Here is a 21,894-nt window from a genome sequence, read left to right as displayed (position 1 = left end):
GGCAGAAGGGGGGTCAAGGGAAATATCAGGCTGCCCAATATCACCACCCCTTTAGGCACCTGCTACCTCAGGAAGTGACCTCCCTATGTCTAATGGTAGGGCCAACACCAGCTCCAAGTTTCTTCTAATTGCAAGTCCTTGTGCTAAGGAGGAAATGCAAGGGTGCGAGGGAACTATGTCTGTGGTGCACAATCCATAATGGCTGTTTTGCACATCCAAGTTATCACTTGATGTTGCAGTCAATGAAGGAATCCAGGAGCCAACCAGGCACCTGTGAATTTCCCTCTCTTAAAAATTGTGAAGTCTTGGGTTATTGATGCCATTCCTTTATTATTTGTCATGATATATGGAATCAATTATAGATGGAATCAAGAAGCAGGGATTTTGGCATGATGAAGCAGTTAAGATAATGATTGGAATGCAGGTGGCAGAAAATGAACAGTGAATTTGACCAATCACAGTCAAAAGACTCCATAACTGAGCCTACCCTGGGGTAGCAAAGAAGCATCACCATTGCATGTTCTCTTCTCACAATGATATCCAGCAAAGCTCTTCAAGTAGTTCAGAGCTTGCTCCACCTTGGCTTTCGGTGCAATGTGATGAAACCCTCAGTTATTTGCCAAGTGCTACAGGGACAAAGTTGCTTGCATCCACCTCAACACCACAAATCCTGCAGTGCAGTACATAGATGAGTGGTAGGCAATGTGGTACCTGTTAAATGTTGTTGGACCCATAATCTCTGACCATTGGCCCTGCTGGCTGGGGCTGATAGGAGTTGCAGTCCAAAACATCTGGTAGGCACTGCATCGGGTACACCTGCCATAGATGTATCATGTGTCCCATCTGGTCTTGTTTCATTGAATGCTTTCTTTTGCTATGACCTGAGGATGTGGAGGGCAAGGTGCTTGTTGGTGTGAAGCCAGCCATTTGCCAGCTCAGCCCTGCCCTTGCCCTTTATAGCTTATAACATTTAGCAGAAGAGGCTTACTAATGCCTCTGAGTTCAATGCCTCTTTGTGTAAGTCAGTGGTCCCAGTTGCCTTAACTGATGTTGTTGTGTGTCGAGACCCCATAACCACCCCCTAAAGGAGGAATAAAAACACCAAGACACAGGATATAAGGTTAATGTTATTGGACAAATTTTGGGCACAACTTTATTGGTTACAGAATGTGAGCAGTATTGGCTTAGGCATTGAGTAGACCAAAAGAGATCCTCCTTGGAACCTGAGGACTGCAACAAATATTATCCATCACAAATATTTCCCTCTATCAGACAGGTCTGATAGTGGATTTCCAGTCACTCTTACATTACCATGGGTTTGGCATAGAAACTATCTTGGTTGTCTGGATAGTTTGGATAGTTGTCTGGATAGTTCTCCCTTTGCTGGGCCACCCTGCATGTTGTCCTGAATCTCTCAGTGACTTTTGATACCATTGAATTCAGTATTTTTCTGGAAAGGCTGCCTTAGTCAAAGATTAGGAACTGTTCCACTCTTGCCACCTTTTAGCTCTCCAGGAATAGCAACTGAGAATCTTACATCTACTTTGTTTTTGTTTTTAAAGGTTAATAACCGGTTGCAAATTATTAGAATAGCATTGTAACTGACAGGTAACACAGGGAAATGGGAAAAACTTCAGTTGCCCAAGATATCAACCATGTCAGCACAAGGCACACAACTATACATATCTATGGAATCATAAGAAAAGTTAAACTACATCCTGAAACTCAATGGGATTTTTTCTATACTCTAATGGAAGCACATTATTTGCTGCTCAACCATGCAATTTGAGTTCCCTCTATAATATCAGTATAAGAATATAACATTTCTGCCAGGCAGATGGTAAGCCTCGTATTTGCTTTATTATTTTTGTTGAGAAGACTGAAGAAAGCAATCTAGCTATTTAATTGCTTTTTACAATTCTATTCTTCTGGAAGAATTCTTCTCCTGATGGTTTAAATCTTCTTTTGTTTGTTATGATAAAACTAGCATTTTCTATTCACATGTGTAAACAGCACTATGGTATAAGGAATGCTTTGTCTGAAATTGAAAATCCATTTTCCATTAATTTCCATTATAGTCTCCTATAGTTTATTGTACTTTCTGCCTCTTGCATGCACTCTCTCTCACACCCCACAAGATCATCATCATTTGCAGTTTTAAAGGAGTACACACTGTTTCTGTGACATTGTATAGGTGAATCATCCTAGCATATTACCAGTAATCCAGAGAATGTAATGAGATGAGACATCAAAAGCCTAAAAACAACAGTTACTACCAAGATGTCACCAGAGCTACCATCAAATCATGAAGCACTTGATTTGTGAAAATGAAGGTCCTTTCTCTATGCTAGCCATACTAAGGCTTTTGTAGGGACTGTGGGGGGCTCCCACTGTCTTCTAGAAAAGCCAGGAGGGTTAGGATCCCTCTTGAGTATTTACGAGGCACCCATTCTACCTGTGGCTGCTGAGGAGATGTGTATTCTTTTCAGTTTTGTTTGTAAGCCACCATGAAAACCACTGATCGAAAGGCAGGGTGTAAGTTCTGAAATGAAAACCATGTCAGCAATGGCACAGTATTATGAAACATAAATAACTTCAGAATGCTTTTTGCTTGCATTCCAGCCTTTATTTTAACGTCTTGAACAGCATGCTGAAAACCGTGCTTAACTCACCGTGTTTTATAAAGGAGAACTGTACTTAAGTAGTCAATACACAGTATGCAAGTTAGTTGGACAGCGTGCTGAAGGCTGACTACATACTATACTATACTAAATGCATAGTGTGCCACATCCTTTGTAGGTCTTTAAAAATGTAATACTAAACATGCATCCCCCTAATTTTCATCAGGACCACATCAGGGAGATTTAACCCTCCATTCCTCAGCAGCAAACCCCCATAATACACCCATCAAATATCTGCAGGTTGCACTTACACTGTGTCTCCCAACTTTGTCGTGTTGACATTTACTGCTAGGTCAGTCCATAATAAGACCTCACTTATCCATGACTTGATTATGGATTAAGGGCCAGCATGATGTGCATTAAAGAGACCTGGACAGAGTTTACCCCAGAGTTGTGCAACTGGGTACTCTGTGCAACATCAACATGAGCTGGAGTGTTGACATAAGCAGGGTAGTTGCAGTGGTCCATAGGACAACCATTCCACTCACCACAAAGTCCCTTTGTCCTGGCCTGGGATGGGTGTGAAGGATTAGCAGCCGGTGCATATTTTTGGAGCATATAAGTTCTCAATGACTAAGCTGTTTGGCATCAGCTGAGCTCTAGCCAATGCTAATATTTACCTGCAGTGCATATGAGAGGTGTATCCACTGATAAAGCAATACAAAATTCTTTCATTTAGAAATAGTTAGCCAACTTTCTACCAGGGAAGAGAGATTTAAGACACAACTAAAAATGCCAACGAACAAAAGCAAACAGCTTCAATGGTTAAGATCTTGCAATGGTCTAATCAATGCTATAGCTTTAATTTTGGAGTATATCATATTGCCTCTTTTGAAAACTATTAAAGAGTCTTGATGGATGTACCATTTGCTAAATGTAAACAAACAACTGGAAATAACGAAGTCAACTTTGCTGAAGCAGAAGCACAAATCCCCAAGGCATTGAAGAATTTTATTTTTATTTATTTATTGAGAAAAGGACCCACATATGAACAGCAAAAGCAAAACAAAAGACCTCAAGTGATCTCTGTCAAAGCCTCCCAGGGTTATCGCTCCTGTGCTTTCTACTGCAGTTAACTGGCATTCAGTGTCTATTTCCTATACACTCCAAGAACATGTGCTAGTCGGAAGTATATTCTAATGGACAGCTTGTTACAAGTTCCTACCCAGCAGTGTACCAAGGGATATAAGCTTCATATTGAAGAAGCAACTCTCAGAGTAAGTTTGTGGTAGAACATGCATATTTACTTTGGGACACTCTAAATGCCAACCTCTGTTACAGAAGACACAGCAAGTCTCCTGCACTGCTTGCACTGCATTACTAAGTGATGTGATAGCTGGTTTCTGCTAGTTTTAGTTCTTGCTTTAGAAACAGTTGCTGTCATGCACTGAATGTCAATGGAGGGGGAAGATGCACAAGAAAAGGTTATCACTAGTTGATATTCATTTCTGCTATTATCAGGGTCAAACTAAGTGTGAAGCTAAATGCATTATTGGAAAGCATGCAAGGATTTGTTTAAAACTTATTATAGCTGCCCATAGACAATTCTCATTGTGAGTGCCACACACGGAGAGAGGAGGTTTAACCCTTCTCTCCTAACAATTATCCAATCTAAAATCACCCAAATACTGCTACAGTGGTATCTCGGTTTAAGTACACAATTGGTTCCGGAAGTCTGTACTTAACCTGAAGCGTACTGAACCTGAAGCGAACTTTCCCACTGAAAGTAATGGAAAGTGGATTAATCCGTTCCAGACGGGTCCGCGGAATACTTAAACTGAAAGTATTCAAACCGAAGCGTACTTAAACCGAGGTGTGACTGTATTCACCTTTGAAAAAAAGTTCCCATTGACACATTCTTTCTCCTGCTGAATCAAAATGTAAGAAAAACGGCACAAATTGTGTTATCTTCATGGAATTTAAACTAAGGAACACAGAAAGGCATGGGGTGAATTGGGTACTTCCCAACTTTTCAAGTAGCTCTGTTACCTTTTTTTTAATTGCATGCCATTCCCCACCCGCACTCCATCTTCTACATCTTCTAAGAATTGAAATCAAGCTGACTGGTGAAATAACCAGAGCTTCAGAAGTGACAGCATGTAGAGCACTGGTGGTCTTTCATTTTGAGGACATCCTCCACTCACCAGCTGATGGTAAAGAACTCAGCTCCTGAATTACCTGAATAAACATAGATAAAATTGCAGTCAAAACACAAAGGCTTGGGTCCAGTTTTGCTTTTAATTTTTGTGTGTGTGTGAGAGAGAAACAAAGAAACTCTTAATTGCAAGCTCATTACGTTATCCTGGTTAGGATACATTCAACCATTTTAGACATCTATTTTATTTATTCAAGAGTTTTCTGTTGAGAATATACGTAATACATTGCTTTACAGTTTTGTTTTTTGCTAACTGTGCAAAATGAGTAAGGCTTTATGGCACTGTTTTCTGTTTGTGGTTTATATCGATGGTTTTATTGCATATCTGTTTGGTACACAATCTATATACGTTCTTAAGTAAAGAAATAAATCCCAAGGACATTAGTTGAGGGTAAATCTCACTGATCCCAGAGGGAGTCACTTCTGCATAGGATCAGGCCACACTTGCTAAAAGTTTTCTTCTTATCTTAAAATTTCAGTATCCACAACATTTATTTCTCTCAAATTGTTCTCCTTTGATTTCTAATTAGCTGCAGTCAGAATGATAACTGTTTGAAATTGGCTGATCTCCAAGGAGAGGTAAACACTATGTAATTGCATACTATCACTGTTCACAGATTAAAATGCCATTTTTTCTCCTGCTAAGGGAAATCAATGATAGTCAGATAATGCCATGGAAATGATTCTGTGTGCAAGCTATGTGGGAAGTATTACATAATATAGAATTATAGGTTCTTTAAGTGCTTTCACAAACAACCTGATACCAAAGCATCACATGAACCGTTCACATTCTCTGAGTTCAATGTACCCCTAGCTTCTATTTTGCAGTGCTACCCACCCCAGATTAATGGAAATTACAAAGAGATTGAAATTAATAAATGTACTAGATTACACTAATGGAAGACTTAAGTTTCCACAATAATTGGTACCCCTTCTTTGTCGTAGCAATTATTTCCTTTTCAGCTCAGGTGTGCAAAATTGTTCAAAGAACTGGCTATAATTAAAAAAGCGTGTCTCCTGAGTGAGGAGCCTTGAAGAGCCTTGAATTAAGCCATCTTTCTCTCCCCCCCCCCTTAAACTTTACATTCTGAGTAACAAATTGGCAGTAGAGAGTTACCTGATTGAGTAAGATCTTAACTTCACCTATTTAGAGATGTCAGAGAATTCCAGTGAAAACATGAAAGGGGGCAGAAATTTTCAATGCTAGCTTATTTGTTTTATGTCTGGAATGGAAAATAATCCAGATTTGTACAATTAGTATCTCTGTTGTTGCCACCAGTTTGCAAATGATACAAAATGAATTACATTGACCCTCATTTGCATTGTGTTTTCTTTGTATTAAAATGAATGGTATAGAATAATGTAATGACAATGGAATTTAAATAATTTTACCACAGTGGACAGCAAGATTAGTAATGCAGTTTTTGGTACAAGATGAACTGCAGTGGAACGGAAACAAACACAGGGTGGAACAGAAAATGGTACCTTCTTAAATCCCTACTAAGAAGGCTTGCTTGTCAGCTAAGAAGACAATTGACTGCTTCTTTCTTTTCCATCCTGGCAATAAAAAGTGAGGCTGGTGGATTTGGTTTTGGACTTTAATTTGTCTTCAGGTGAGTTAGCTCAGTGGCCAACTGACAGGCCTGTCCAACAATGAGATGTTACCAAATTGTTTGTGGGTTTGAAACAGATACCTGAAAGAAAATGACTGAAAAGTAGAACCTGTTTCACTAGAAACCTTGAGCTAGTGCCAGTTCTTTGGGGAAACTTGAAACGCACAGGGTTGGATCCAAACTTTGTTCCTGCTAGAAAAGCATAGGTGACTTTTGCCAATTTCCCCTAGATCCTGTGGCCTCAGTGCCACCTCTGACACTAGATTCAGGTAACTCTGGAGCAGTGTGGGAGATCTATGGGTTGTAGGATGAGAAGGAATTAGAAAGCACTGCTAATAACAAGGCCAGTGGAAGTGATGATATTCCAGCTGAACTATTTAAAATTTTAAAAGATGATGCTGTTAAGGTGCTACACCCAATATGCCAGCAAGTTTGGAAAACTCAGCAATGGCCAGAGGATTGGAGAAGATCAGTCTACATCCCAATTCCAAAGAAGGGCAGTGCCAAAGAATGCTCCAACTACCGCACAATTGCGCTCATTTCACACGCTAGCAAGGTTATGCTTAAAATTCTACAAGGCAGGCTTAGGCAGTATGTGGACCGAGAACTCCCAGAAGTGCAAGCTGGATTTCGAAAGGGCAGAGGAACCAGAGACCAAATAGCAAACATGCGCTGGATTATGGAGAAAGCTAGAGAGTTCCAGAAAAACGTCTACTTCTGCTTCATTGACTATGCAAAAGCCTTTGACTGTGTCGACCACAGCAAACTATGGCAAGTTCTTAAAGAAATGGGAGTGCCTGATCACCTCATCTGTCTCCTGAGAAATCTCTATGTGGGACAAGAAGCTACAGTTAGAACTGGATATGGAACAACTGAGTGGTTCAAAATTGGGAAAGGAGTACAACAAGGTTGTATATTGTCTCCCTGCTTATTTAACTTATATGCAGAATTCATCATGCGAAAGGCTGGACTAGATGAATCCCAAGCCAGAATTAAGATTGCCGGAAGAAATATCAACAACCTCAGATATGCAGATGACACAACCTTGATGGCAGAAAGCGAGGAGGAATTAAAGAACCTTTTAATGAGGGTGAAAGAGGAGAGCGCAAAATATGGTCTGAAGCTCAACATCAAAAAAACCAAGATCATGGCCACTGGTCCCATCACCTCCTGGCAAATAGAAGGGGAAGAAATGGAGGCAGTGAGAGATTTTACCTTCTTGGGCACCTTGATCACTGCAGATGGTGACAGCAGTCACGAAATTAAAAGACGCCTGCTTCTTGGGAGAAAAGCAATGACAAACCTAGACAGCATCTTAAAAAGCAGAGACATCACCTTGCCGACAAAGGTCCGTATAGTTAAAGCTATGGTTTTCCCAGTAGTGATGTATGGAAGTGAGAGCTGGACCATAAAGAAGGCTGATCGCCGAAGAATTGATGCTTTTGAATTATGGTGCTGGAGGAGACTCTTGAGAGTCCCATGGACTGCTAGAAGATCAAACCTATCCATTCTTAAGGAAATCAGCCCTGAGTGCTCCCTGGAAGGACAGATCGTGAAGCTGAGGCTCCAATACTTTGGCCACCTCATGAGAAGAGAAGAATCCTTGGAAAAGACCCTGATGTTGGGAAAGATTGAGGGCACTAGGAGAAGGGGACGTCAGAGGACAAGATGGTTGGACAGTGTTCTCGAAGCTACGAACATGAGTTTGACCAAACTGCGGGAGGCAGTGCAAGACAGGAGTGCCTGGCGTGCTATGGTCCATGGGGTCACGAAGAGTCGGACACGACTAAATGACTAAACAACAACAACAACTCTGGAGCAGTGTGGGAGATCTATGGGTTGTAGGATGAGAAGGAATTCACAAAAGTCAATCTTCCTCCACCAGCGAGGCCTCTCTAGTGGATCAAAAGCCTTTCATGAATGGAAGGACCCTTTCAATCTGCAGAAGACAAAGTCTGGATACAATCCATGGTTTACTTGTCATTTGGATGAATGATTTCTAGAAAAACTGGTTTCACAGGCAGTTGTTCCTATCCCAAGAGACTCTAAACTGGTTGAGAGATTTAGTCTTTTGACATTGCTGTCTTAATCCTCTTAGCAATGAGAAGATAAATAACTAACACAACCCGGTTAAACCCTGAACTAACTCTTGAAAGTCTTGTTTCAAGATAGCAGCTAGCCTGAAGAACTTAAATAGTGCTGGAAGCAGTTAACAAATTCTTGAAGATGAAGTCTTGACATCCTTTTTCTCTCCACATTTAAGGTGTGTCGTAATCTGTGATAAATTTGTGTGGAAGGGAAGGATCAAATTCCACCAAACTAAAGGATACTCTGGGTTGCAATCAACACTCTCATTCCAGATGCTCAACAGAATTTCCCCCACCTCTTCCCTGCAGTCCTCTGGACGCCTGAAAAAAACTACTCCTCCGAGGCAGATTTTAGGAGCACATGGGTAGAGGAGAGAAAGGGAAAGTTCCACTGTATGAGTGAAACTCCACAGACAGAACGTTGGATACAACCCTCTGACTTGTTTCCTTGTGCCCATATCAGTGTATATGTATATGAAAAATAGCATGTGCCATGCCATTACTTACTATTATTTCTTAAATCTTTCACAAGCCCTTTGTTGGATCCCATATTATGATAACATAGTGGACAGATTTGCTATTATTTCCTACATGACGCTTCTTTCATTTTGCATGGGTTTTTAATATAATATTACTGTACTTTCCCTAGGTCTCCACGGGAGGATGGGCTAGGAATCTTAATAAAGCAGTCTTCTATACTGGTTAGAAATACCTAATCTCAATCAAATAGCGGCAATGTTTTTCTCTTTCTTCAGATTCAAGCTGTGACCTTGTTTTCATGTTTTTTTTGCTTAGGGCTAGAACTTGTGTATTGCCAAGCTACCCAGCCCACAAATTAAAGGCTCATGTTTGAATCACTATCAGATCCTTAATTAACTTTAATGATACCCCTGGGTGCTGTTGTCACACATTTCAGCTTCAATAAAAACCATTTAAAATGCTTATCGGAAGTCTATATTTATCCTGTCACTGACTAACTGTTGGCTGATATTGGGATCTCCCTCACAATCTTCCATCAAACCAGATATCCATAGAAATTCTTGAGGAAATAACTAAATTGTGAACTTTGCCATGATACTGAAGCTTTTAAAAAAAATAAAAATAAAATCTTCACCATAATCCAAACAATACTCCAAGAAGCAAAATGTAAGTCTTAAGAAGTACCTGCAAACATGAACACAATACAGAGAACCACTGGGCTGCAAACAAGAAACATAGGGCGCAATTTCACCTAATGAATGCCATTAGCAGAAGCCCAGCACAAAGACTTCTGTTTGTGTAATGGGGGTTTCCTCCCTTCTCCCTCCTAAGTGTCCATCACTCATAAATGGCTCAGGGGTATCAGGAGAACCCCCAGAACAGCGTGCAGGGGGTGCCAAGCCAATATGCTTGTGCATTTTAGTGTCATTAATAGCAGCCTGGCATGCAGAAATAAAGCAGGTAAAGTCTGCCATCATTGCTGTTCTATGCCAGGAAAAGCATCACCAATTTAATTTTAGATGTTAGGCTGCAGTTAAAGCTATAGAGTTAGGGCCCATAAGATAGTAGTGTTATCAGGAGCTTCCTACTCGCATGTAGGACCCTGGCAGAGACACATGCTCAACTGGCATGTTCTCTCTCTCCTGGTTGATTGTTTGGGAGCTTCAAAAGCTTTCTTCTGCCCGAACATTACAGTGACTGATGCCAACAGACATCAGAACACTCAGGGATCCGCAGAGTCTTTGCAATTGTGTAACAGACCTCAGCAACTCAGCATTTGGCTAATCTACTTTATTTACATATAAACACACACAGAGCACTGCAACATTGCTCCCTCTCTCTCTAGCATCAGACAGCAAAGAGAAAGAACAAAGGACAATAATCCCATTTCACAGAACACAGTAACACAAACATCCTGTCTCTGTCACTCCCCACTCTGTGGAATGAAAACATACACCGCCATGTGATAGACAATAATCCCATGACTGCAGACACGGGGAATGAATCTTCAACAAGTAGATCCCAATACAGTTTTCCCTCAATACCAACATTTTTGTTGTAAGCAACTATTCACTGAAATGACAAGATAATCTCTAGATGTCTCCTTTTCTCCAAGGAACAATTTGGGTCCATGTTACATAGAAAAGGCAAAGTAATTTTACATGTTCATTGATTCACAAACAGCAGGAACTAACATTGCAAATCAGGTCCTGGATTAATTAAAATTGTAAATGTAATGACTTTAAGTACTGTATTTGCTTTTGAACAATTTTGCTCTGTTTAATTCCTCAAAATGTTGAATGTAATATATGAGATTGGGATGGCATGAAAGCAAAACATAACACAGAGTTGTGATATATGAAGATTTGCTGCTGTTTGAACTCAATAACCTATTTGGCAAAGATATGAAGTTTGGAGAGAGACATAATACCCAAGGCTTGTCTAGTTATTTTGTCTCCTGTCACATAAAATTCCACAAATGTCTGTCTCCTTTTCTGGCAGTAAATTTGCATCAATAATAACTTAATAAACTAGCATCTTGTTGCCCTCTCACAACACCCAAAATTAGCCAACTGATTTTGCCTAATGACAGGACTGGTCCTGCACCTAGTCATGTTTCAACCACTTTCAATCCCAAGGAGCCTGAATTGAGTGCCCACTTCAACAAATTTCAGCTGCATTTCACTATAAAGTCATGAATTTTGAACTGTAGAACTGCCTACAGCAGGCATGTACGAGCCAGTCCTGTTCTTCATACACTTGACCCAGGTTCTGCTTCTTGAGGCAAAACTAGGGACTCAGCTAGATTGGTAACGAAAAAGCGATTTATATGCATTGTATATGCGATATAACATTGTGCCACCAGATAGCATTGTGGAGTCCTGTTTTTCTCTACCCGTTTTTCCTGTTTAAATTTACAACACATTTAACTGAAAAGCTTCTTTTTGATGTATCTAGATCCAGCCTAGATATGATGTTGGATAACTGTTAACTCTCACAATTAAGATTGTGTCACATGTGAGAGCGAGGGACACTCTCCTTCAGATTTCTCAGTCATGCAGGACACAGCACACCTAAACCAGACTCAGCTCTTTAAACATTTCCTAAGGTGTGGATAGCTGGGGATGGAGAGAGGTATAGCAAGGAATGTGGGGTGGGGCCAGTTGATGCACCCAACTCTCCTGCTCCACAATGCGTTAATTATGGAATGTTGCATGTCCCCAATGTGCTGTAACTCCTTTTCAAAGCAGTTTGGTATTTGTGAGGTTCTGCTACCATTCCAAGGGCAGTTGCTTGCATCAAAATGTTCCATGCTGACTTTGAAGACATTAAAGGCAAACCTTGCCAAACAATTCCACAGCTCAGGTCTCCACTGAAAGGAATGCAATGACGCATGTTCATCGATAGCAGAAAAGGCTCCCATGGCATTTGACTAATTTTATGATCTGAGGCTCCAATGATAACCTTGTGAATAGCAACGGGAAGAGGGAGACCATTTTCCTCCTGGGCAATCAACACTTGTGGAATGTAAACACAAAAGGTCATGTTTGCTGTGTGCTCCAAAATTATCCCTCTGTGTCAGCCATCAATGCAAAGTGATTTTGCTGGCAAAGCAAATAGCAGAATGTACAGGCAATTGAGCATCTATATGGAGGGAAGCACTTCTGGTCCATGGAGAGTTAAATAATTGATAGGAAGTACTGACTTTTCATTTATGTAGCTTTCGTTAAACACATACACACACACACACACACTTTAAAGTGCACCAGAGCGAATCCAGGGCATTGCAATGCTAAGGGAGGTAACGTTTGCTCAGGCAATGGGCTAATAAGTGCTGTGGCAATCTCTATTATATATTGCTGAGAGTGTACTCCAAATGTACTAAACTAGCCATAAATTAAACTATTTTCCCTACCTCCAACAGAACGGAAGGCAGCAACATATTATTGCCTATAAATTATCCTTCTAGTGTTGATGTATAGCAGGTTAAAAGGTGGTACTAGGGAGGGGCAATAGCTCATTAATAGGCACCATGTGATTTGCATGCTGAATACCCCCGTTTCACTCTCAGGCATTGCCAGTAAAGGGAACTCTGGTTAGAGAGGTGAGAAAGACTTCTCCAAAGCTATTGCCAAAACAAATAATAGTGAGCTAGCTATGCCAAAGGTCAGGCTGAGGGAGCATCATATGTTTTCAAGAGAAGCCATCATGTAATATGCATGCACAGGTACTCATGGCCAATACCTGATACCTCCAGTTAAAAATGAAGCTCATGGAGCAAAAATGAAAGTGGGGTGAGGCTTCCACTAGAGAACATGGAAAGCTGTTGCCAATCAAAGTAAACAGCACTGGGTTAAGTGGACCAATGGCGTGACTCAGTAACCCAACAGAGGTGTTCTTCCTTCAGAGTGAGGCCCTGTGGTTGGGGTGGCCACAAAGAGTGCATGCAATAGAGTTGTTTTGCCATGTTGGCAAGGAACAACAACACTATTTTAAAATGTCACAGCATTTGTTAAACTTTATTTTAAACGTGTAGAATGACCTTCCTTGGTGGTTTTTAAGCAGAGGTTGGGTGGTCATCTGTCAGGGAATGAGATGACCTTCCAACTCTTACAAGTCTATGAATCCATGACTGAAGTACAGGCATTCTCCACATAGCTGCCAAGTTTTCCCTTTTCTCGCGAGGAAGCCTATTCAGCATAATGGAATTTCCCTTTAAAAAAGGGATAACTTGGCAGCTATGATTCTCCATGCTGTCTCTCCCTCATCTAGTATGCAAACAAACAGAGGCTGAAATGGGTTTTACATATACACATCAGAAGCTCTAAGTCTATTGCAGGAATATCAATTTGTAAGTAGCGTTTGGTCACATTAATTGGCCTGAGAATTTTTTTTTACTGATGTTCACATTAAAGAATAATGATTTCTTTATCCAGGACAGCTGTTTATATTGGAGACATAAAGTGAATTATGTTGTCCCCCTCCTCGGAAGATTTATATGCAAGAGTCAAAGCCGATTGATTTGTCATGTTCTGTGCTATATTAGGCCACATTTGGGGGGGGGGTTGTTAAGGACCATTTTGCCTCCATTGTTTGCATATTTATGTTCTGGTCTTCTGAAACTACTGCCAATCAATTTTATTTAGATGACCCTGAGCTCTAGTAGAATGAGAAAAGGAGAAAAACAATTCTCTATCCTCTTTTCTACACCATACATAATTTTATAAACCTGTTTTATCCTTTATTCCCAAATAAGAAGAGAGCCTTTTAATATAAATAAATAACTAGACCTCATTCTGCCTGCTTCCTAGTTACTTATGCTTATGTGTTCTTCTCTCTTGGGGCAAAATTATCTAAGCTGCAGGAGAATAAAGGCTCTGAAACTCTCCAACACCACACTTTACCCTGGCCTTTGACACCTGCAGTGATAGTCAACTAACTTTTACTCAGAGGAGCCCTGTTGAAATGAATGAACCTAACTCAGTCACGTTCATTGATTCCAGGGCTGTAATATCGTATATTTAAATTGCTGTAACATGCCCTTGAACCTAATGGTGAAGGGTTGGAAAGAAAGCAGAATCAATTCATAATTTTAAAAAAGCACATTGAAGAGGTTGCTTTAATATGCGCTCTAAACATCCAATGAATAAGGATGTTGCAAGATGCAAAAGCATGGAAGTGCAAAGAGAGTTATGACCTGACTTTCAGTCCTCACAAGAGCCTTCAGGATGGCAATGCTTACAAATGGAAAAATAATACAATCCATACGCTAAATGTCTAGTGCTAAAAAAGAGGTACAACCATTAGGACAGAAGTCAGGGAGAGAACTAGGCTTAGGTGCATCTGGTATCATCTTTTAACAGCTTCAGGCTGTTGGTCAAGACACATCTTTTGGGAGGCCTCTGGGGGAGGAAAGGCCTTGTTGTTGCTGCTGATGTTAGTGATTTTGGTTGTAGAATTTTATTTTATTTTACTGGATCTGAGGTATTCTTATCTACTTGTTTCTGTTGCAAAATGCCCTGTGCCTAAACCATCCAATGAGGCCCAGGGACTTGTGTGCAGCCAAATAGGCTATTTGACTTTTCTTCATAAAAGAGCAGGCTCCATGTTATATAACACTCTACTTTCAAAATTTCCCTTATTTTCAAAAGCACTTTGTGGTATTTAGACACAAGCTGGGGGGGGGGTGTGGCTGGCTCTGTTTTCAAGAAACACAATATAATGCCCAATTGCCCATGGATTTCAGCATGCAGAACTAGTTGCCCATTTATTCGAATTCTGGCTTTTATTAGGAAGCCACATCATACGTACTTCCTAATATGTCAGAATCATTCTGAGACAAAAGTTTCCTTTTTTACCCCCAAGCCAGCTGCTACAGAATCTGTCTGCTGTGCATTTCATTTGTTCCAGAAGCCATTACCTCAGGATGTGATATATATGGTATATCGAAGCAAATCCCCACAGTATTTTGAAATTCACCTAAATCAAACAAACCCAGATTGTCTGCAATTTTGCTGTTCCTACAGTAATATTTTGTCATGGGTGACATTTGCTCCACAACACTCCATAAAATTTACTTGGGTAACAAGTGCTTGCCTCACCAACCTGTCAGAAGATGTTTAATATATAGCTATTAGCTGCCATACAATCCCTTTCTGCCTTAAACCCCTTGACTGACAGCAAGGTAGCTATTGTCTTTAGCACATAACAATTCTTGACATAGGTTATGAGAAATCCTGTTTCACTTCTTGAATATTTTGCCTTCACTCCTTAGTATAGGTCAAAATGTCTTCTAACTCTTGATTTCTTCCTTCCTAAAACCCAGTGCAGATTTTTTTTTTCATACAAAAATGAATGCACAAAAGTAGGAAACTGGGATTTCACTCAATTTGTGATAGATATGGATCATGCATCAGAGGTACATGCCTAGGATGCTATTAAAAAGGTGTCCAGAATCCATGGATATCAGGAATAGAGCCAGCTGGTGCTAATCAGAGTTCCTCCCCACTCATTTCAACGTGAAATTGCATTCAGAAGCAGAACAAGCTTAGCCTCCCCCCCCTCATCTCAATAGGTGGATAAGGAGGAGGATGTTGGAAACTTTCACTTCTGCTTTAGATTGATTGTAGCTTTGAATAATCATAGCCTATATTCAAACCCTAATCGTAATTATGATTAGTGAAAGCAACCCAGCTTCATAAACTATAATTTGAAGCTGGCTATTTCCACTAGACATAGTTAGGATTTTCTAACACATAGCTATGGTTTAGTGTGATGTCCAAACCAGCTCAGCATCTGGTAAATCATGTAAGATAAGAGCATAGCTGCCAAGTTTTCCCTTTTCTCGCGAGGAAGCCTATTCAGCATAAGGGAATTTCCCTTAAAAAAAGGGAGAACTTGGCAGCTATGGCTAAGAGTATCCCGATCACAAGCTGGTAGAGCTTCTGCAATAAACAAGTGCCATTTTCAGAATTATAGTGTTCTGATGTGTTGCATCTCAAAGTCCTTTGTCTACTCTAGACCAGGCATAGGCAAACTCGGCCCTCCAAATGTTTTGGAACTACAACTCCCATCATCCCTGACCACTGGTCCTGTTAGCTAGGGATGGTGGGAGTTGTAGTCCCAAAACATCTGGAGGGCTGAGTTTGCCTATGCCTGCTCTAGACCTTCCATTTTAGGAGTAAAGGAGGACTGCAGGTGAAGATTCATTTATTACATGCGTGCTCCTCTAAATATGCTTCATTTAAAAATATTTAACTTCATGCTTACTGCAGAAAAGTATAACCAGAATCAACTTTGCCAAGGCAATGAAATAATGCATGAACATTCATAAATTGTACCTAACACCCTAGAAGCTCCTGTTAATATACCATGCTCTAGGCTCCCCAATCTCTCACACTGCCAACGAAAACAAATAAATTAATAGATAAAGAACCTATCCACGTGATGCTGACACAAAAACTCCACACATACTAGGCAAAAGAAGGAAATATATTTACCCCCCTTCTTTCCCCCACCTCACTCTCCCCCCAACTACACAATGCTTATGACAGCAGTGTCTCACTGTCTCATACCAAATGTAACTGACCTGTAGAAAAGACTCTATGAACTGAAAACAGATGTATGTACCTTTGCCATCCATGAGAATCTTTCAATAAAAACAATATATGAGAGAGAGAAAGCAGAAAATGAGTTGGCTTACAATAGGAACTGGCTCACCTAATGACCATCAGAAAGAATTCCTGAAGGAAACCATGTTAGGTTAGTAACCAAATGAGAGGTTTTGGGTTGTTGGTTTTTTAAGAGATGAATAGTCCTTGGGGGAGACGACATACAATGTATTAAATTAATTAGACTGAAATGCCAAAGATACAGTAATGTAACTAATCAGCAGAGTCATTCCCTTCTTATAAAGATTTATATTTATTTTCTTCCTATTTTTAAGAAAGGTGATAATATGAATCATTTATGAAATAATGTGTGGGTGACTTTGATTCACTAAAAGGTCCTTAGATGACTAAGAAAGTACTTGCAGTTGGTTTTAAGATGTCCGTTGAAGGGATTGCTTTCCTAAGACTTGAGACAGAGCAAAGAGAAAACTATATACAGTAGTTCTAGCTGTATTTTATAGTTGCTTTTAAAAAATGGAATTTTCTGCTGTATTTTTGTTCAGAGATGGGTAAATTTAGGGCCTGGGTTGCTCATACTTTGGGACTAACATGGCAGGCCATTTGCACATCTGTAATTCCTGTTCCATTTATTTATTAGATAGATATCCCCAGAGTCACTTCTCATCCCATAAAATGATTCCATTTATGACACAGTACACAAGTCATGACAACTCTTTTTGCATTTTAGGTTCAGATGAGAATGAGCTTTCAGCCAATATTGTACCAACCAAGAACCTTTTGAGATTGGCATGTCTCAGTGGGGTGGGAGGAGAAAAATGGGCTGTTTATCTGAGACATCAGAGGACAATGTGCTCCTTTAAAATTGCTTTTCACTCTTGTTTTATAGCCAGGTCTCTGATTTATCTTTGATTCATTCACTGGTGCCCAACAGAGCAACCTACAAAAGAGGTTTTATTTGTGAGAATACTGGAGATGAAACAAAAAAAGTGTTATATTGTTCTTTTCTCTTTTTTACTTTAGAGGACATTTTGAGCCCGTTTTCATGCAATATGTTGTAGGCAATGTTTTGCACATTGCACACATGCACATATATATAAAACTTTTAAACAAAAGAGTTAAAAACAACAAGCTGTTAAATCAAAGTACGCAGCAGCAAATCACAAAAAAAACCAAATATAACTGTATCTCATCAAGAGGATCCACTTACCTTCTATTTGGGGGAAGCAGCAGTTGCACACGGTGTAGCTTGCCTCTGGGGGGCTTTCAAACTGCTAGTGGGAGACTTCATGTCCTCCTCTGCTTGCCATGTTGACTGACAGGGCGCACCCACAGCCAATCCTGGGTGGGCCATAGGGTGGGTCTTCAGGAGTAGACCTGACTGGGGGGCAGCTCATTTGAGTCTTCAGTCAGCTCCTGTCCTGGCAGCAAGTCAGTATGTAAAGTCCAAAGTTCATGGGGTGAAGCCACACAAGTGAAGTCCAGCAGCCAGGATACAGTCCAGAGTCAAGCCTGAAGCACAGTGCTATAGAGCAGTGTTTCCCAACCTTGTGCCTCCAGCTGTTTTCGGACTACAATTCCCATCATTCCTGACCACTGTAGTCCCAAAACATCTGGAGGCACAAGGTTGGGAAACACTGCTATAGAGGGCCAGGAGCATCCAAGCCAAAGACCATCTGCATGGTCAATAGAGCAGAAACAAAACCTTAGCTCTGCTCCCCTTGTGATCTTTGCATGTTGATTGCAGCACCTGGGCTTGATGAGGCGTATGACCCTCACCTGTTCTGAGGAATCACACCCCTCCTCCCAGAGCTAGCCAGTTGGGCTGTCAGCCCTTGCCTGCCTCTGCCTCCTAGAGCACCACTCCCATTGCCCCCTAGGCCTCAGAGGCCACCGTGTCCATGTGGACAGGGGTCCCTCTGGCTCTGGTGATGAGTCCTGCTGCTCTGGTTTCTGTACACTGACCTCCATCCCCTCACCATCCTCTGTGAGTATTTCCCCTCCCCCATTGCCTGCTTGCCCCAGCATGTCCCAGTCCTGGCTACACTCCTTGCTGGGATCCTCTTCCTCCTCCCTGCCATCCTGTCGTTCGTGACAGGTCCTCTCCTCGTGCATAAAACAAGCGTGTACGCAGTTTTGACAGCTCACTCACCCTCCCTAAACTAGTTGCTTCGATCAGTAAACGGGTGGGTCATTTGTACAACCTTGCGGTGGAAATCTTGGTTGCTATATTTTGGGCCAAGCAGGAATTTCCCTCTCAAATATGTATATTGTATGTTGAGCCTGTCTTGGTGTTTTGGCTACCTCATAGCAATTGTCACGACTTGATGGTGGATAAGGCACTGGGGATAGATCCTTAGTCAATGTGGAGGGTGGGGAACCTCAATCCCCTGCCTCAAGGATTGGGGATGCCTCATTAAAGGGGTCTAGGAGGGAGGTGCTTATGTCCTGATATCCAGATGAGGGCAGATGGGCCATAGTACTCCCCATAGTGGAGATCCTGGTGGCTCACACCTATCTGATGTACATCACAGGGCAATTCTTCTCACAGGATGAACCGGCAGGCAGGCTGGATTATTTTGGATGCATACCCAATGCCAAAACCCGCTGACATCTGTAATCAATAAATATGTGATTTGTTTCAATCCCAAGTCATTGTCCTGTGGTTCATGGGTACTGCCACTGTGTTGGCCCTGCACTGGCAGCAGACTCACTCCGCCTGTGCTTACAACATCTACAAACAATCTAAAAACGCAGATAATCTCTATTCAAACATTAAGAAGGAATCAAACACAAAAGTTAACTGATCTCTATGGCCTTCTTAAAACCAGGTTTTTATTTGACATATAAAAGACAGAATTGGAACTACAGTAGATGGTCTTCCCTGGGAGGAGCCTACCATGCAGAGTTTGCACCATGACTCAGAAGCCATTCTTGCTAAATTTCAGTTGATAGCACTCTCTTAGCTGATGAATATGACTGGACTGATCAGAAGCCTCTAGCACATAATATACATTTGCACCATTCAATCTACAACTTCTGACTATAGACACAACACAAAGAGATTAGGCAGGAATGTTACATAGGCACCATTTGCTCTCATTCTGATCTGAATATTCTAATATAAGACTGGACATTTTCCAAGCATAATTAAGAATTGGGGGAAGTCAAAAGCAGGGGCTGTTAAGCATCTTGGAATCTCATGGGAAAGAATTACTGCAAACAACCAAACATATGATTATGTTATATTAATTCAATGGTCATGATATCACAATGAGAACATATTATAAGTCACTACAGATGCTCACATTATGATGTTTTATCGTTGCCTTTATTTGCAAATTCTGAACGCTCCAACATTACTTTATGTAGACAATGACGACGCTATTTCAAATAGCAAACCAGATCCAAACTGATTCCTAGAAACAAAACCAACTACAGTACACTTACAATTTACACAGGGATTATGTTCCGGTGATAGCACATAAAGCCCAAATTGCAAATAGCCAAAGCACATTGGGTGCTTACAGCCCTTACAAGCCATTGCAGCTGAATGCACACAAGTTAAATGCACATCAATAGTGGGCCTACTGTACAAAGACAAGACCATAGCTACCGGGGGGGGGCGGGAGCTAGCCAGGTATTTTGCCCCTAGTGAAGTCTCCAGAGGAGCACCATTGAGGCTTCCAGCCTGTGTGGGTGTGCATGCAAATGCATACATGGCGGCAGGGAGCGTGTCTTTGACCCAAGTAAAATAAAGCCTAGTTTTGCCACTGACCAGCTCATGTTCACACACCGTCAGAACTCAGGAAGAATTTCTAAGCAATAGGAAAAGGCTGGAATCCTTTGATGATGTTTTACCTTCAACCAATTCCATTGCAATTCCATTTTGAAAGTCTGTTATCAGAACAAGCTCGGTGTATGTGAGCAGCCAGTGACAGGAACTGCATTCTCTTGACTACTTACGCCCCAGTAAAATCGCTCAGTCCTGGTCCCTAAGGAGATCGCTTTTCACATTAGGTAATCAAAAATGCTTTCTAATACATAGGCATGCCACAGCTTGTCCCAGCAACCTTGACACACATGCATTTATCATGGGCACTTGTCAAATTTCTTGTAAACACGTGTAAAACATTTTCTATGTTTAGAGCAGGCATCCCCAAACTGTGGCCCTCCAGATGTTTTGGCCTACAACTCCCATGATCCCTAGCTAACAGGACCAGTGGTCAGGGAAAATGGGAATTGTAGTCCAAAACATCTGGAGGGCTGAAGTTTGGGGATGCCTGGTTTAGAGAAAGAGCCATAGCTCAGTGGTGCAACATTTACTTTGCATGCAGAAAGACCTAGGTTAAATCCCTGGCACCTCCAGGTAGAACTGGGAGAGACCAAAGTCCTACCCTGGAGAGCCTCTACAAGTCAGTGTAGGCAGGACTAACCGATATACTGAGTAAGAATACTTAGCCATTCCTTTAAAATAATTCACACTTTGTGTGACGTGGCCTAAAAGCAGTCTAAGAAGGAAAGTTGTAGAGGTTTGCTTATTTTTTTTAAGTTCACTTTGTCAAATCTCCATCTAGAGTAATCTATAGTCAATGAAAATGCCTCACTAGCATGTCCTCATCATCTGAATTTGCTGCACACATGGAACAGACAAGAAAACATTCTCAGTCAATATTGCAGTCCTAAAGGAATATAAGGAGGAAGATTATCTTTTTGGGTATGCACATATGTTGCCAAGCAGGATCACTGATGCAAAGAGAAGAGCGAAGACCAATATTAATCTTCGTTAAATGAAATCCACATGGACACAAATTTTTACAGGTTATGTTAGACACAGTGGTACAATATATTTTTGAAAGCTGAAACATCAATATTTTTAAAGAGTATAAAAGCAAAAGCAAAAAGCCAAATAAAGAGAAACCCAAAAGCAAGTTTTATATCTGCTGCTTATGCAGCATAATAACACTTTTACATTCTGCTCATATTCTCTTTTCACACTTTAGGCAAATGGTTATTTTTGCATTCTTTTATTATCCCCCGCCCCCCGCAAAATGATTTTTCTGCCTCATTTTTCAAAGAGGGCATGGTTGCTGTTCTCCTGCACATAACTTTATAGGATCACAGAAGAAGCATCACACATGACAAGATTCTGGTTAGCAATGTTTAGATTCAATATATAATTTTAGATATTCTACCAGCATAAATCTCTGTTTTCTTTACACTGTAAATCTTATCGGTGTTCTTTTCATA

Source organism: Zootoca vivipara, chromosome 5 (assembly GCF_963506605.1).
Source record: "Zootoca vivipara chromosome 5, rZooViv1.1, whole genome shotgun sequence".
Taxonomy (NCBI): Eukaryota; Metazoa; Chordata; class Lepidosauria; order Squamata; family Lacertidae; genus Zootoca; species Zootoca vivipara.
The sequence above is the reverse complement of the archived record's forward strand: the minus strand, read 5'-3'. Positions refer to the sequence as shown.